This window comes from Bos taurus, chromosome 21 (assembly GCF_002263795.3).
Source record: "Bos taurus isolate L1 Dominette 01449 registration number 42190680 breed Hereford chromosome 21, ARS-UCD2.0, whole genome shotgun sequence".
NCBI classification, from domain to species: domain Eukaryota; kingdom Metazoa; phylum Chordata; class Mammalia; order Artiodactyla; family Bovidae; genus Bos; species Bos taurus.
In genome coordinates, this window is record NC_037348.1 from 15,225,895 (window position 1) to 15,241,077 (window position 15,183).

At 40.3% G+C, this 15,183-nt stretch overlaps 1 long non-coding RNA gene across 1 annotated transcript in view; it reads left to right on the forward strand.

Annotated features, from left to right (window-relative positions):
- The window catches only part of LOC132343333 (uncharacterized), a 103,654-nt gene that overhangs the window by 6,814 nt on the left and 81,657 nt on the right, over positions 1 to 15,183 (forward strand). Inside the window, exon 2 of the long non-coding RNA XR_009492096.1 lies at positions 13,837 to 13,937. This is a non-coding gene — a long non-coding RNA (uncharacterized lncRNA). The remainder of the gene's footprint in view (positions 1 to 13,836; positions 13,938 to 15,183) is intronic.

Genomic DNA, 15,183 nt, shown 5'->3' on the forward strand with positions numbered 1-15,183 from the left:
TTTGCCCACTTCAATTTTGTTCACAGGCAAATACAAAGTTGAAAAATAAATGCAAAGAATGATTTCTGATTGTCACTGGAATGGAAAATAGATGCTTAGATATTCACCCTATGGATGGATTTTTCTTTTCTTTTTCTGAAAATACACCAATCATGTATTGTGTCAAACCAAGGATAGAATTGGGGCTGGGCCAACTTCTTTGGCCTGAAAGTCATATTTGGGCTGAGTTGAAGCTTATTTCGCCTTCTTAGGGTTTTTCTCTCCCCACCTCCACTTTCCAATTAGCCTTATCCATATGTCTCTCTACCATATAGCCTGTGTTTGCTGCTTTCTATACCCATAGTTCTGTATTTTTAATTACATGTCTTAGTTTGAATATATCTTAAACTCAACTAAGAGGTAAAAAGGATAAGCATTAATGTGGATGCAATTTAAAAAACAAATCCAAGTGGAGAAACAAAAGAAAAAAAAAAGCTAATGAAGGATGGGTATGAGAAAATACGGTTTTTAGAAAATGTTATATTTATGGAGAATGAGTTTTGTGATAAAGGAGAAGGAATAAAAGCAAACACGTACCAACATTAGTGTATCTAGGGAGCTCACCATTTGCTACCTTCTGTTGATGTTTCTGGGGCTTCCCTGGTGGCTCAGATGGTAAAGAGTCCGCCTGCAATGCAGGAAACCTGGGTTCCATCTCTAGGCCGTGAAGATCCCCTAGAGAAGGGAATGGCTACCCACTCCAGTATTCTTGCCTGGAGAATCCCATGGACAGAGGAGCCTGGCAGGCCCCAGTCCATGGGTTTTCAAAGAGTGGGACACGACTGAGTGACTTTCACATTCATTGATATTTCTATATAGTCAAAGCAATGGTTTTTCCAGTAGTCATGTATAGATGTGAGAATTGGACCATAAAGAAAGTTGAACACCCAAGAATTGATGCTTTTGAATTGTGGTGCTGGAGAAGACTCTGGGTAGTCCCTTGGGCTGCAAGATCAAACCAGTCCATCCTAAAAGAAATCAATCCTGAGCATTCATTAGCAGGACTGATGCTAAAGCTGAAGCTCCAATATTTTGGTCACTGGATATGAAGAGCCAACTCTCTAGAAAAGACCCCAGTGTTGGGAAAGATTGAGAGCAGAAAAAGAGGACAGCAGAGAATGAGATGATAGCATCACGGACTCCATGGACATGAATTTGAGCAAACTCTGGGAGATATTGAAGGACAAGGGAGCCTGGCGTGCTGCAGTCCATGGGGTCACAGAGAGTCGAATATGACTTGGTGACTGGAAACAACAACAAACTGATATTTCTGTAAATAAAATGTATTTATGCAAATAAGCCATTAGCTTCTTAAGGGTGGAGAGACTATCTTACTTTAGAAATAACGGAAAATTTCTTGCTCAGGGTCTAACAGACCTCCTGCCAAGAACCTTGATATTTTTGACTGGAACAGGAAAATAACCCAGAAGGGGTCCAGATTTCTAGACAACTTCCTTCCAGGTACTCTCCCCAGGGACCCACTTCTCCAGCCCACCAAAGTACATCCTTCTTGCAACAGGAAGTGCCCCTCTCAGCCCCTTTCACTGACACCACGCTTTTACTTTTCTTTCTCAGAAAAGGAATATCTCAGCTCTGCTCCTCATCTCTGAACAATGCATGCCAATCTTTGTAGCATTATTCTAAGGATGGGTACTGACAGCAACTGTAGGCAAATGAAATCAGCCAGCACTGAAAACGTCTGCAAGGCATCACAGCATCTCCAGCCAAGGAAGCTGGAGACTCAGAGGTTAATATCATGGCAAGAGTCTCACGGGTTCTAAGCTTGGCAGAAAGTGGCCACAGCTGCCCGCCTTCCTGAGGGGAGGTGCGCTCTAAGCCTGTGTCCTCTTGGCAGGCACAGCGCAATGCAATGCATTAACTTGCAGACTGATCTAAGTGATAAAGGGTTCCAAGGAGAGGATAGACTAAGATCATGAAAGGGAATCCACAGGTTCAGGTGCCCCTGAGCCCTAAATGGAGAATGTGAAATTAGATACAGATGAGAATATATAAAGAAATTATAAACAGATGAGAGGAGGAGCACCCCACCTTAGGTAAGGGTCCTCCCCACAGCCCGCCTTCCTTACTAAAGCCTGTCTAGCTCCTGCAGGGCATTCTCCTCCACTGTGGGGTGACAGGCAAGGGGGTGCTCAGGCTGTGATACACCGAACAAGAAGGCTGCCCAGTCTCTGCCTGTCACTGGCTGATTGGTTGCTCTCCTCTTCAAATTTATATGTTGATGTCCTAAGCCCCTCATTACACAAAACGTGGCCCTATTTGAAGGCGGGGCCATTAGAGAGGTAATTAAGGCACAGTGAAGTCATACAGGTGGGTCTAAATCCAGCAGGACCGGTGTCTTTATAAGGAAAGGAGCTAAGGACACAGAAAGCACAGAGCGACAGGATCTGCCAGTCAAGAGAGCGGCCTCAGAGGAAAGCAGGCCTGCAGACACCTTGATCTCAGACTTCCAGCCTCCAGAACTGGAAGGAAGTAAATTTCTGTTGTTATGCCCCCCAGTCTGTCATATTTTGTTATGGCTGCCCTAGCGAGCTAAAAAAATACCTCAACCCTCTCCCCGGCCCTGGGCTCTCACCCTGTAATCTGGCCAGAATTAATTAATGTTGGTTCCTTGGGCTCACCATGCTTCCTCCTCCTCCTTTTGCATCTGCTCTTTCCTCTGCCCTTACCGCCCCTTTCTTCAGCTCACACCTACTAGTATCTAAAGATGCACCTAAAGAGTCACCTCCTCCAGGAAGCCCTTAAGATTACCCTCTCCCTACTGCCCTGCCAACTCCCCCACCGCCTCACTCCTGCCTACATCCCATTACACCTATGCCGGCCTCTGCTCTAGCATTTATCCCATTGGTGAGGACACTCACCTCCTTCTTCCTGTCCAGACTCTGATCAGCGTCTTTCATCTCCCTAGTTCTGCCCCCAGAAGAGCCAGGACCCACGTGATCAGTAACTAGTACTGGGAAGAGAACCAAAGAGGGAAAACAGAAGAAAAAGTCACCCTGCCCCGCTAGATGGTTTAGATTCTAAAGGAATTTGGAAAGGAAGCTGGCAGATAAGATTTGGATCCACGTAAACCTAAATGAAAGTCGTGGGATTGAAATCTGACTTGGAAGATCAGAACTCAAATTGCAGAAAACCCAAATGATACAGAATCAAGCTTGAGAAGGTGTCTATCAATGTAGAGAAAAGAAACAGAAAAAACAAAATGAGAGAAAAGATGGGTAATTCAGTTGATCAAAAGTAAATAAAGACTTAATATATGGATAAGAAGGACCCCCTTGAGGAAGATATAACTAAAATGATGTTGCGGCAACACTGAAGAAAAATAATGATGGAAGAAAACTTTTCAAGCTGAGAAAAGAAGTTGAATGTACAATTTAAAATAGCACACAACTTCCAGGCAAAATTAATGAAGGAAGGTACACAATTTGATATGATCTAGCAAATTTCTTTCAGAGAAGGCAATGGCACCCCACTCCAGTACTCTTGCCTGAAAAATCCCATGGACAGAGGAGCCTGGTAGGCTGCAGTCCATGGGGTCGCTAGGAGTCGGACACGACTGAGCGACTTCACTTTCACTTTTCACTTTCATGCATTGGAGAAGGAAATGGCAACCCACTCAAGTGTTCTTGCCTGGAGAATCCCAGGGATGGGGGAGCCTGGTGGGCTGCCGTCTATGGAGTCGCACAGAGTCGGACACAACTGAAGTAACTTAGCAGCAGCAGCAAATTTCTTTGAATATGAAGCATTTTTAAAAAAATCTTCAACTATCTAGACAAAACATTAAACTCACTTATCATCAAATGAAAACAGGCTGATTTGAGAATGCATCACACAACTGATGCCAGACGATAATAGAGCGAAGTCTAAATGATACTAAGAGAAAACGCTTATGACTCAAGATGAGATGTTAATCTTCAAAGAAAACAAAAAAGACATTCTCAGTTATTCTAATCAGGGGTTCAAAAAAGATACCCCAGGCCCCTTTTTTGAAAAATTTACCGAAAGATAGGTTCAAATGGAACAAATATTACTTAAGGACAAAAAAAAAAAAAATCAAGAATATCAAAAGTGGGTTCAAAAACATTGTAATAGTCCAAGCCAAATCTGTAGAATTAAGTTTTTAAAAAATGCTGTATATAGAATATCGGTACAGATGGAAAGTTTTTGTTGTAGTTACTTCTTAAAATAACTAAAAATAAAACTAGTAATAAATAGGTTTATAATCCCAAATGATATTGGCAATGAATGTGGGAAAGAAGGTATGTGGAGAATTAAAAGGGTACTAAATTCCTCATCTTATAGAGGAATGAATTATTATATTATTCATGAATTTGATAATTAGAGAACCTATACATTAAACTGTAATTTTGAAGAACCAAAGTAGAAGAATTCAAAAGAATTTTTTTCTTCTAAGTTGCTTCAGTCGTGTCCAACTCTGCACGACCCCATAGATGGCAGCCCACCAGGCTTCCCCGTCCCTGGGATTCTCCAGGCAAGAAAACTGGAGTGGGTTGCCATTTCCTTCTCCAGTGCATGAAAGTGAAAAGTGAAAGTGAAGTCACTCAGTCGTGTCCGACTCAGCGACCACATGGACTGCAGCCCACCAGGCTCCTCTGTCCATGGGATTTTCCAGGCAAGAGTACTGGAGTGGGGTGCCATTGCCTTCTCTGATTAAAAAGAATATATACTTATAAAAATGGGGAAAATAAAAACCAAGAAAAATTGTAATTTGGGAAGAAAATGAAATAACACAGTGGTTCAAATCATGGGCTTGAGGCAGGAAAACCTGGTTTCTGAAAATGGTTCTCCAATTTACTAATGTTGGTCCTGAAAATTTACTCACGTATTCAGAGCCTCTCTTTTCCTATCTTTAAAATTGGAATAAAATACATATTTCACAGGGTAGTTGTGGGGTTAATAGGAAATCTTTGTCTAAAGAAATTTATCAATAAATTCCTTATCAAACTAGGAATAAAACTACCATATGACTCAGCAATCCCACTACTGGGCATATACCCTGCGAAAGTCACAATTCTAAAAGACACATGAACCCCGTTCACTGCAGCACTGTTTGCAATAGCCAGGAAATGGAAGCAACCTAGATGTCCATCAGCAGACAGATGGATAAAGAATGTGGTACACACACACAATGGAGTATTAGTCACAAAAGGAATGCATTTGAGTCAGTTGTAGTGAGGGGATGAAGCTGGAGCCTGTTATACAGAGTGAAATAAGTCAGAAAGAGGAAAACAAATAACACGTATATATGGAATCTAGAAAAATAGTCCTGACGCACCTATTTACAGAGAAGAAATGGAAATGCAGACGTAATAGTCTGGTGGACACAGCGGGGGAGGAGAGGGCGGGACAAGTTAGGAAAGTATCAGTGATGCATATACACTCTCATGTGTAATATACACGGTCACGTGTAATATACACGGTCATGTGTAATGCACACTCTCACGTGTAATGTACACTCTCATGTGTAAAGCAGATAGTCAGCAGGAAGTTGCAGTTTAACATATGGAGTCCAGCCTGATGCTCTGTGACGACCTACGGGGGTGGAATGGGGGCAGGAGGCAGGCTCAGGAGGGAGGGGAGATGTATATGTATATTTATGACTGATTCTCGATGTACAGCAGTGATCCCCACAACGTTATAAAGCGATTCTCCTCCAATAATAAAAAGAGAACAATGTTGGCATTTGATACGAGGTAGGTATTTTTAACAAGTTAATAAAGAATCATGTTCCATTTGACAAGTTTTTAATTAGCAGTAGATATTGAATTTTATCAAATGCCTTTTTGCTCTCAGTGTTAGTCAAGTGGGCTAACAGCAGTAACAAATGATCCTCAAAATGTTAATAGGTTATATATAGAAAACAGGTAACTAATGAGGACCTATTTATAGCATGGGGAACTCTACTCAGTATTCTTTAATGACCTGTATGGGAAGAGAATCTAAAAAACAGTGGAGATATGTATATTCATAGCTGATTCACATTACTGTACACCTGAAATGAACACAACATTGTATTATAAATCAACTGTACTCCAATACAAAATGTTTTTAAAAAAAGAAAAAAATTAATCCAATACTTAGCCTAAGCATGAATTGGAAAAGTGAGTTGCTGCCACCTGGGCCAGCAGGGACTGGATCACCCTGATTTGGGATGGTGCCAAGACGCTGAGCAGGTTTCTGGGCCCACACTCCTGGGAGCTGGCTGGATGTGGATTCCCACTGTAGGCATGTGGGGTTGGCATGGGGCACTGCCTGGCAACTGATTCTGGACTGGGTGCCCTAACATCAACAGCACGTTTAAGAATAAAATCTAATTATACTGACCCCCAGCTCAGGCCCCTCTGGTATCTGGTGGTGCTGCCTCCTTCCATCTGCCTCTGCAATAGTCCATGCTCTCAGGATGGACCTTGAGGTTAAAAAAAAGAAATTGAGTTGTTGTTCATCAGTATTAACATGGTTTTTGTTTTCATTTTCACTTACAGTAAAGGATTGAGAATGCTTGAGTCTCCCCAGTGTTCCTCCTCAGCGAAGCTCTCCTACCCGTGTTTTCTGATCCTACTCCTCACTTGAGTCTTGATCTTTTAACCTTCTTTGATTTGGCTCCTGTTCTAGATTTCTGATCAATTGCACAGATGTGACACTTAGAATGGTCCTTTGAAAAATGAACTTGCCCATGACCAAGTGTGAGTTTGTCTTTGTTTTCAGGTCTGCAGCTGTTTCTCATGTCACTATTTAGATTCAGTTCCCTGAAACCCTGCCTGAGTAAAACCCCCAGATATCCCAAGTGATTATCCAGGATGAGTTAATGGAGAGGTATAACAATAAATTTAAATGATTTAACCTCTTGTATTAAAATATTGGGGGCTTCCCTGGTGACTTAGTGGTAAAGAATCTGCTTGCAATGCAGGAGACCTGGGTTTGATCCCTGGATTGGAAAGATCCCCTGGAGGAGGGGATGACAATCCATTCCAGTATTCTAGCCTGGAGAATCCCAAGGATAGAGAAGCCTGTTGGGCTGCAGTCCATAGGGTTGTCCAGAGTCAGACACAAATGAAGTGAAGACTTCAAGATTGGGTTAAGAAAAATCCAACTGTGACTTAATAATAAAAAAACATATCCAAAATAGAAGGACACAAATAGGTTAAAATTTTTTTAATGAATAAATATTTACTAGAAAAATAGAAACAAAGTAAAAATAGAGGTAGTGTTATAAAATTTATACAAGAATGGATACAAGGCCAAATAATACCAAAAGAGTCAAAGAGTACATAAAAATGTGCATCCTAAATGAAGACATCAAAGAATATATAGTTTATGAAACAGATATATAAAGTAAAGATGCATAAGAGGAAATGGACAGAACACCATTATTTCATGTGAGCCCTTTACAGAATGACTAGTCTTTGAAAAAACAAGTAGACAAAGTATATACATTTCAAGGGATTTGTACTATAATTAAAATGTACTTAAGACAAAACCAAGGAAAACAGAAGAAAAATTTTTCTAAAGATAACATAGAGAATTGAACAAATTTTTAAAAATAGAAATAGTAAAGTTGAAATACAAATTCAAGAACCGCGTTTTGTTTTAACACAACTTGAGAACAGATGAAAAGTAAACAGAAAAAACAAAATATAAAAGTAGAAATGAAACAAAAATAAAAACAGGAAGATTTTAATAAGTATGAAAATATTATTTTAAAATACTATGCTAATCAATTTGATAAAATGAATTAAATGATTATTTTATGACAAATTTTACCCAACTCAATGGCACCCCACTCCAGTACTGTTGTCCGGAAAATCCCATGGATGGAGGAGCCTGGTAGGCTGCAGTCCATGGGGTCGCAAAGAGTCGGACACGACTGAGCGACTTCACTGTCACTTTTCACTTTCATGCATTGGAGAAGGAAATGGCAACCTACTCCAGTGTTCTTGCCTGGAGAATCCCAGGGACGGGGGAGCCTGGTGGGCTGCCGCCTATGGGGTCGCACAGAGTCGGACACGACTGAAGCGACTTAGCAGCAGCAAGACCTCTGAAGATATTTCACTGTCTGCAAATTTCACTAGTGATAACTTTCAGACTTTCACAAAGACAGATAATTTCATATTATATAATTTTTCCAAATACAAAAACAAAAGCTAAGAATATAAAGATTCATTTTATGAAGTCAGTGTAGCACTAATATAAAACAGACAAAGACGGCACAAAAGAACAATAAATACTATCACGGTTTTGTAGTGACAATATTTAGGTTAAATACTCAATGACATGATGAAAACCAAAAAATAAGCAATGTTATTTTTCTTAATGACGTAGTGATTCTAAAGTTCATTCATAGGAATATAAAAAATTAAGAATATATTAAAAAAGGAAAACTGGGCACTTAGGTTAAGGAGGCTTGTCCAACTAGGAATTAAAACATATTGCAAGCAACATCAAACAAAGCAGTATGGCACTAGTTCGAGAACTGACAGCTGATAAAATAGAGCAATAAGCCTTAAAATAGACTCTGGTATACATTCCAGCTTAGTAAAGAAAGCACAACAAAAAATGGGAGAGGTTATTCATCAAATAATTGAAAAAAATTGACTAACTCAAACAATAGCCTCATCATACAGTAGCCCAAAACACCACTGAAACAGATGGATTAAAGAACTATACATAGACAAAAATATAAGTAAATAATTATCAGATTTCTGGAGAGGGAAAGACATTCTAAATATAAGAGCAATGGAAGTAAGTACAAAAGAAAAGCTAAATAGATTTTGCCATTACACAATTAGAACTCCTCTATGTCAAGGAACATCATTCACAATAATAAAATCACAACTTTGGAAAAGTTATTTACCAACAGGGCAGAGGATAATATCATTAAAACAAAAGAAATAAAGAAAAGGAACAAAAGGAAAATATAAAACAAAATATCATTAAAACAAAAGAAAAGGATAATATCATTAAAAGATCACAGAAATTTTAAAGAAATACAAAATCTAATAAACATGTAAAAATATTCACACTCATAACTAATCAAATGCTAATTAAAACAATATCTGTATTTTACTCACCCACTAAACTAGCAAAAACATTTTTTTTAAAAAAAGTTTTCTGTGCTGATAAAAGTTTGACAGAAATTTCCATAATAAATAGCTGGCAGAGGTAAGAATTTGTGTTAGTACAAAAGTCTTTGGTGCTATCAACCTAGGTACTCAAAGCTTCTCAGGTGGCTCAGTGGTAAAGAATCCACCTGCCAAATCAGGAGATGCAGGTTTGATCTCTGGGTTGGAAAGATCCCCTAGAGAAAGAAATAGCACCTCATTCCAGTATTCTTGCCTGGGAAATCCCATGGACAGAGGCCCCTGGCAGGTACAGTCCATGGGGTCGCAAAAGAGCTGGACGCGACTCAGTGACTGAACAACACAACAGCCCAGGTACTCACACTGGTCCCTTCCGCTGGCTCAGGAAGCCCCTTCCAATGAACGTAGCTTAAGAAAAGAGAAACACAAACAGATATGGAAATACAATGCTTTACTTTTTACTACGTATTGAATAATAAGAGACATTGGTTTGATCCCTGGGTCAGGAAGATCCCCCTGGAGGAGGAAATGACACCCCACTCCAATATTCTTGCCTGGGAAATTTCATGGGCACAGGAGCCTGATGGGCTACAGCCCACGGGGCCTCAAAGAGTTGGACATGACTAAACGACTGAGCACATACATACATTGAATAATTATTTATAGTACTGAAAAATTGTATGTGTTCGTGAACAGGTGACTGGCCAGCCACTTAAAAGTTATCCTTCATAAAACATAAGTAGGAAGGGAGCTTAGGGGAGAATGGATACATGTATATGTAGGGCTGAGTCTCTTCTGTCCACTTGAAACTATCGCAAAATTGTTAATCATCTATACGCTAATATAAACTAACTTTTAAAGTTAAAAATAATCATAAGGCAGAAACACTGAACACAGAGCACTATAACCACAGTACCTGTCCCAGTATGTATTTAGGAATACTGGAAGAGCTATCAATGTCAAGGGCCTAGCACTGAGCCTTGCTCATAAATGGCAGATTGTACATTCATATATATTCTGAGTTACCATTTTAAAACATAAACATGCATTAGGATTGTAATTTAAAAGAAAATTTACCTATTTTTAAAAATATATATATACTATATTTCTCAACCCAAATTGCATCGTTTAATGGGAAACCTCGAGCAAACTGGTGTTTCTTACGCACTCTGTTCTAGATCAAAAGCATACAATGAAACCCAGGCTGCGGCTGAAACCAGGCTCCATCCTGCCGAAGTTCTTTTGAATAAGAGATCATATATAAGTCCTTTGATTGTTCTCTGCTGTCTAAGCTCTTATCTCACTAAGAACGCATTCTCTCATTCCCTTTTCCAGAGCCCCCTTCCAAAGTGTTAAGGTGAGAGGGTGTATATACTTGGCCCAGCTCACAAGGTGGTGTGGCCCCTACTCCCCACCGAACCCAAGGATGTTACCAGAGCACACGCTTGTGGAGCTCTGCATCCTTTGAACAGAGAGATCAGAAAAGTCTGGATTCACCAGTCAAGGAGGATCCTCCTTGTGAAAAATGTAAGAAAACCCAGATTTCTCAAAGGAAGTATAGGAACCAGATTGAGACAGAGAAAAGAGTGCTCTGTCCTTTCCTTTCAATGTTGTCATTGAGGAGACTATCCAGAGACCACAGGTTTCTACCTGTAGTAAAATGTGTTGGATGTCAATGGCTAGAAATTGCAGGGACAGGTACAGAGGCGGTGAGGAAATATGGACAAAGAGAAAAGTGGTGTCCTTCAACAGAGAAGAGGCTTTGCGATGAGTGAAGTCAAGCCTTTCTTCGAATAGCAGAAAATTCACAGGCCACCATCCAGGGGCAAGAAACACTTAGGTTCATCTCCCAGCGGCCAAGGAGTCATCTGGGATGAGGTTGGAAATCAGTGAGCTAAGGGCCACGAGGTACAGAAACCAAATGCTCAAGAGTCCTGGACTATCAGCGCGATGCAAAGACAAGCACAAAAGCCAATACTGTGGCTGGAGCTATGAAAGACACAGGGTTCAAGTGGCGGTCACTGGCTGCAGAAATATATTAGGAAGTCTTAGAGGCTATCGATAAATCCTCATGATATGAATCAAGTTCAGTGGCTTAATTATGTTAATGATATTAGAAAAAAAAGGCAATGTGAACTCGGGGTGTTAAACAGCAGTATTTTTCCTTCTAGAAGGGTCTCAACAGCAGTGTCAGTTGGTTCACCGCTAATTTTCACATGAACTTTCTAAATGCCCAGATGTGGATTTCTGACACTTGAGTGGAGGATACTAGCACTCCTGGCGTATGTACACACACACACAGAGTAGAATGGACCTGAACGACCATGTGTTACCAGAAAGCACAGATGCAAGGGACAGTGCTAAAAGGACAAAAGAGCTAGCTTACGGGTCTCCCACTGGCCAAATTGAAACTTGAGCGTCAAAAAGGTTATATAACTGTGATTACTTGAAATATGATGAATTTGAGCAAGGCTATAATTTCATAATGATACTAAGAAAAAATTAATATAAAGTACACTGAAGGAATGAATGTAAAAGTTAGGATGAATTCATTAGGATGAATGTAGAAGTTTGACTATAAAGGGACCGATTTTTTTATTAGTTTTAATGAAAAGAGGTTAATATAAATCAGTATTTTATTTCTTCTATTAACTCTGCTGCTGCTGCTAAGTCGCTTCAGTCGTGTCCAACTCTGTGCGACTCCATAGACGGCCTCCTACCAGGCTCCTCTGTCTCTGGGATTCTCCAGGCAAGAACACTGGAGTGGGTTGCCATTTCCTTCTCCAATTCATGAAAGTGAAAAGTGAAAGTGAAGTCGCTCAGTTGTGTCCAACTCTTAGCGACCTCATGGACTGCAGCCTACCAGGCTCCTCCGTCCATGGGATTTTCCAGGCAAGAGTACTGGAGTGGGGTGCCATTGCCTTCTCTGTCTATTAACTCTATTTGCCTTTAAAACAGAGATATAAACTTAATATCTATCTGTATAAGAAGAGAAGGAGAAATACAGGGAACTGGGAGTTACCAAATCACCTTGGGAAAATATACAGAACCAAGATGGGGAGGGACTAGGCACGGTACTCACACACAGTAACTATGCAGAAAGGAGCTTCAGACTGTTTCAGGATGACTCGAAAAGGCCAAGTGTCTGAAAAACAGCACTCATTGCACAGCCTTAATACTATCTTTCCCGGGAGACAAAACTCCTAAGGGGCGTCTATGAACTATAGCCACTAGTATGGTATCTATACACTGTAAATAATGCTGAGAGACCAGGTTATCACAATAACAGGACAATGAGCTACGTCATGCTGGCCAAGAAAGATTTCAACATTTAGTGGGGAAATTCCAGGCTACTACAAACTAAAATCTGCGAGGAAAGAAGAAAACTATGAACCTAAATTTTTTTTCTTTATTGATGTTAAAAGAGAATATTATCTCAAGACAGAAGTTTCAGCCTGATGTCCATGGCTTTGTTTTGAACACGCTTGGTAAAAAAAACCTGGGTTTATGCCGTAACCAAGAATCAGCTGATTAATGGGATCCTGTAAACCTGGCTGCCCAAACTATTCATTTTCTCTTTGGTTTGGGTTGGAATACTATAACCTTGAGAAAGTTTTTAATTAAGAACTGCTATAATTTTAGGAAGTATAGAAATGTTATTAAAATAATAAAGAGAAGAGTTCCCTGGTGGTCCAGTGGTTAAGACTTTTCCTTCCAATGCGTGGGGTGCAGGTTTGATCCCTGATCAGGGAGGTAAGATCCCACATGCCTCCTGTCCAAAAAAACCTAAAACACAAAGCAGAAGTAATATTGTAACAAATTCAATAAAGACTTTAAAAATGGTGAACAATAAAAAGTTTCTGAAAAAGTAATAAAGAAGTATAGAGAACAAAGAAGTGGTCACCAGTAGGGAGAGAAGTTGGGGGGAGGGGCAAGATAGGGGCATAGAATTAAGATGTACAAAGTGAGTGCATGCTAATTTGCTTTAGTCATGTCCAATCCTTTGTGACCCCATGGACTGTAGCCCACTAGGATCCTCTGTCCATGGGATTCTCCAGGCAAAAATACTGGAGTGGGTTGCCGTGCTTTCCTCCAGGGGATCTTCCCAAACCAGGAATTGAACCCACGTCTTCTGTGGCTCCTACATTGCAGGCAGATTCTTTACCACTGAACCTCCAGGGAAGCCCGTACAAAGTACTATGTATGAAATAAATGAACTAAAAGGACATATAGTACAGTGAATATAGCCACTGCTTTATAACTTCAAATGGACTATAATCTACAAAAATACAGATCCACTATGCTGTACACCTGAAACTAATATTGTAAATCAATAAAATAAAAGTAAAATAGAGAATGAAACAGGATGACATTCTAGGAATAGATTTAGGTATAAGTATAGTAATTTTTTCGGTAATAGTAATATGTCTGACTTCTTTGAAATGTTCAAAAAATGTCAACTAAAACAGACAGTGAAAGGAATGTTCACTAAAACAGTGTTGCAACGAGGATTTTTTTTTTTAATTTATGGATCTTGCAATGTTAGTTTCTATTGCAGCTGGGGGAGCAGAGGCCAGATTCTAATTGGTTACGGAGTAAATAAAACAGGACTGGGGCTGGGGTAAGGCAAGTGAAGCATTTGCCTGTTGGCTGAAGACTTGTCTGATTTTTGATCTTTCAGGTGGTTCAGCTGCTTTGTTCCACTAAACCTGAAATTAACAGTTGAAGTTGAGAGTTAACTACTTCGAGCCCTCCTTCCTTCTCCTCAAAACAAGTGCAAATGTAAGTGGGGAGTGGGATGCAAAACACTAAGTAATCAAAAGTAATAATATTTTAAAGTGAAAGTGAAGTCGCTCAGTCGTGTCTGACTCTTTGCGAGCCCATGGACTGTAGTCTACCACACTCCTCCATCCATGGGATTTTGCAGGCAAGGGTACTGGAGTGGATTGCCATTTCCTTCTCCAGAGGATCTTCCCGGCCCAGGGATTGAACCCAGGTCTCCCATATTGTACGCAGACACTTTTACCATCTGAACCACCAGGGAAGTTAAGGCAGTAGTTTATTTTCAACACAAAAAAATCAATTGTATTTCTGTATTTTAGAAATACACATCTGGAAAATAGTCTTAAAACACCATTTAAAGTATATGCTCAAGAACATTGAAAGCAGGAATTCAAACAGGTGTTTGTACATCCATGTTCATAGCAGCACCATTCACACAACAGCCAAAAAGTGGGAGAAACCCAAGTATCCATTCCACAGATAAATGAATAGGACTTCCTAGGTGGCACAGTGGTAAAGCATCCGCCTGCCAGTGCAGGAGACACAGGAGGTGCAGGTTCAATCCCTGGGTCGGGAAGATCTCTTGGAGGAAGAAATGGCAACCCATGCCAGTATTCTTGCCTGGGAAATCCCATGGACCGAGGAACCTGGTGGGCTACAGTCCATGGGGTCGCAGAGTCAGACACTACTAAAAGCAACTTAGCATGTGAACACGATGAATGAAATAGGATTCATGCATACGATATAACACTGTGGGTGTGTGCTAAGTCACTTCTGTCATGTCTGACTCTCTGTGACCCCATGGACTGTAGTCCCTCAGGCTCCTCTGTCCATGGGATTCTCCAGGCAAGAATACTGGAGAGGGTTGTTGTGCCCTCCTTCAGGGGATCATCCTGACCCAAGGATCAAACTCTTGTCTCACACCTCCCACACTGGCAGGCAGGTTCTTTACCATTAGTGCTATGTGGGAAGCCCACTCAGTCCTAAAAAAGAAAGGAAATTCTGACACATGTTACAACGTGGATGAACCTTAAAGACATCATACTAAGAGAAACAAGCCAGTCACAAAAGGACAAATATTGTGCCATTCCACTTACAGGAGGTACCTAGAGGAGTAGGTGGATAAGGTAGTATTTTAAAATAATAATTAGTGCAAATTTAGGAGGAGCCGTATTTCCACATTTTAAATACTAACAGGGTAGAAATTAAGAGAATTGTGGACAGCAGGTGCATACAGAGGGCTCTT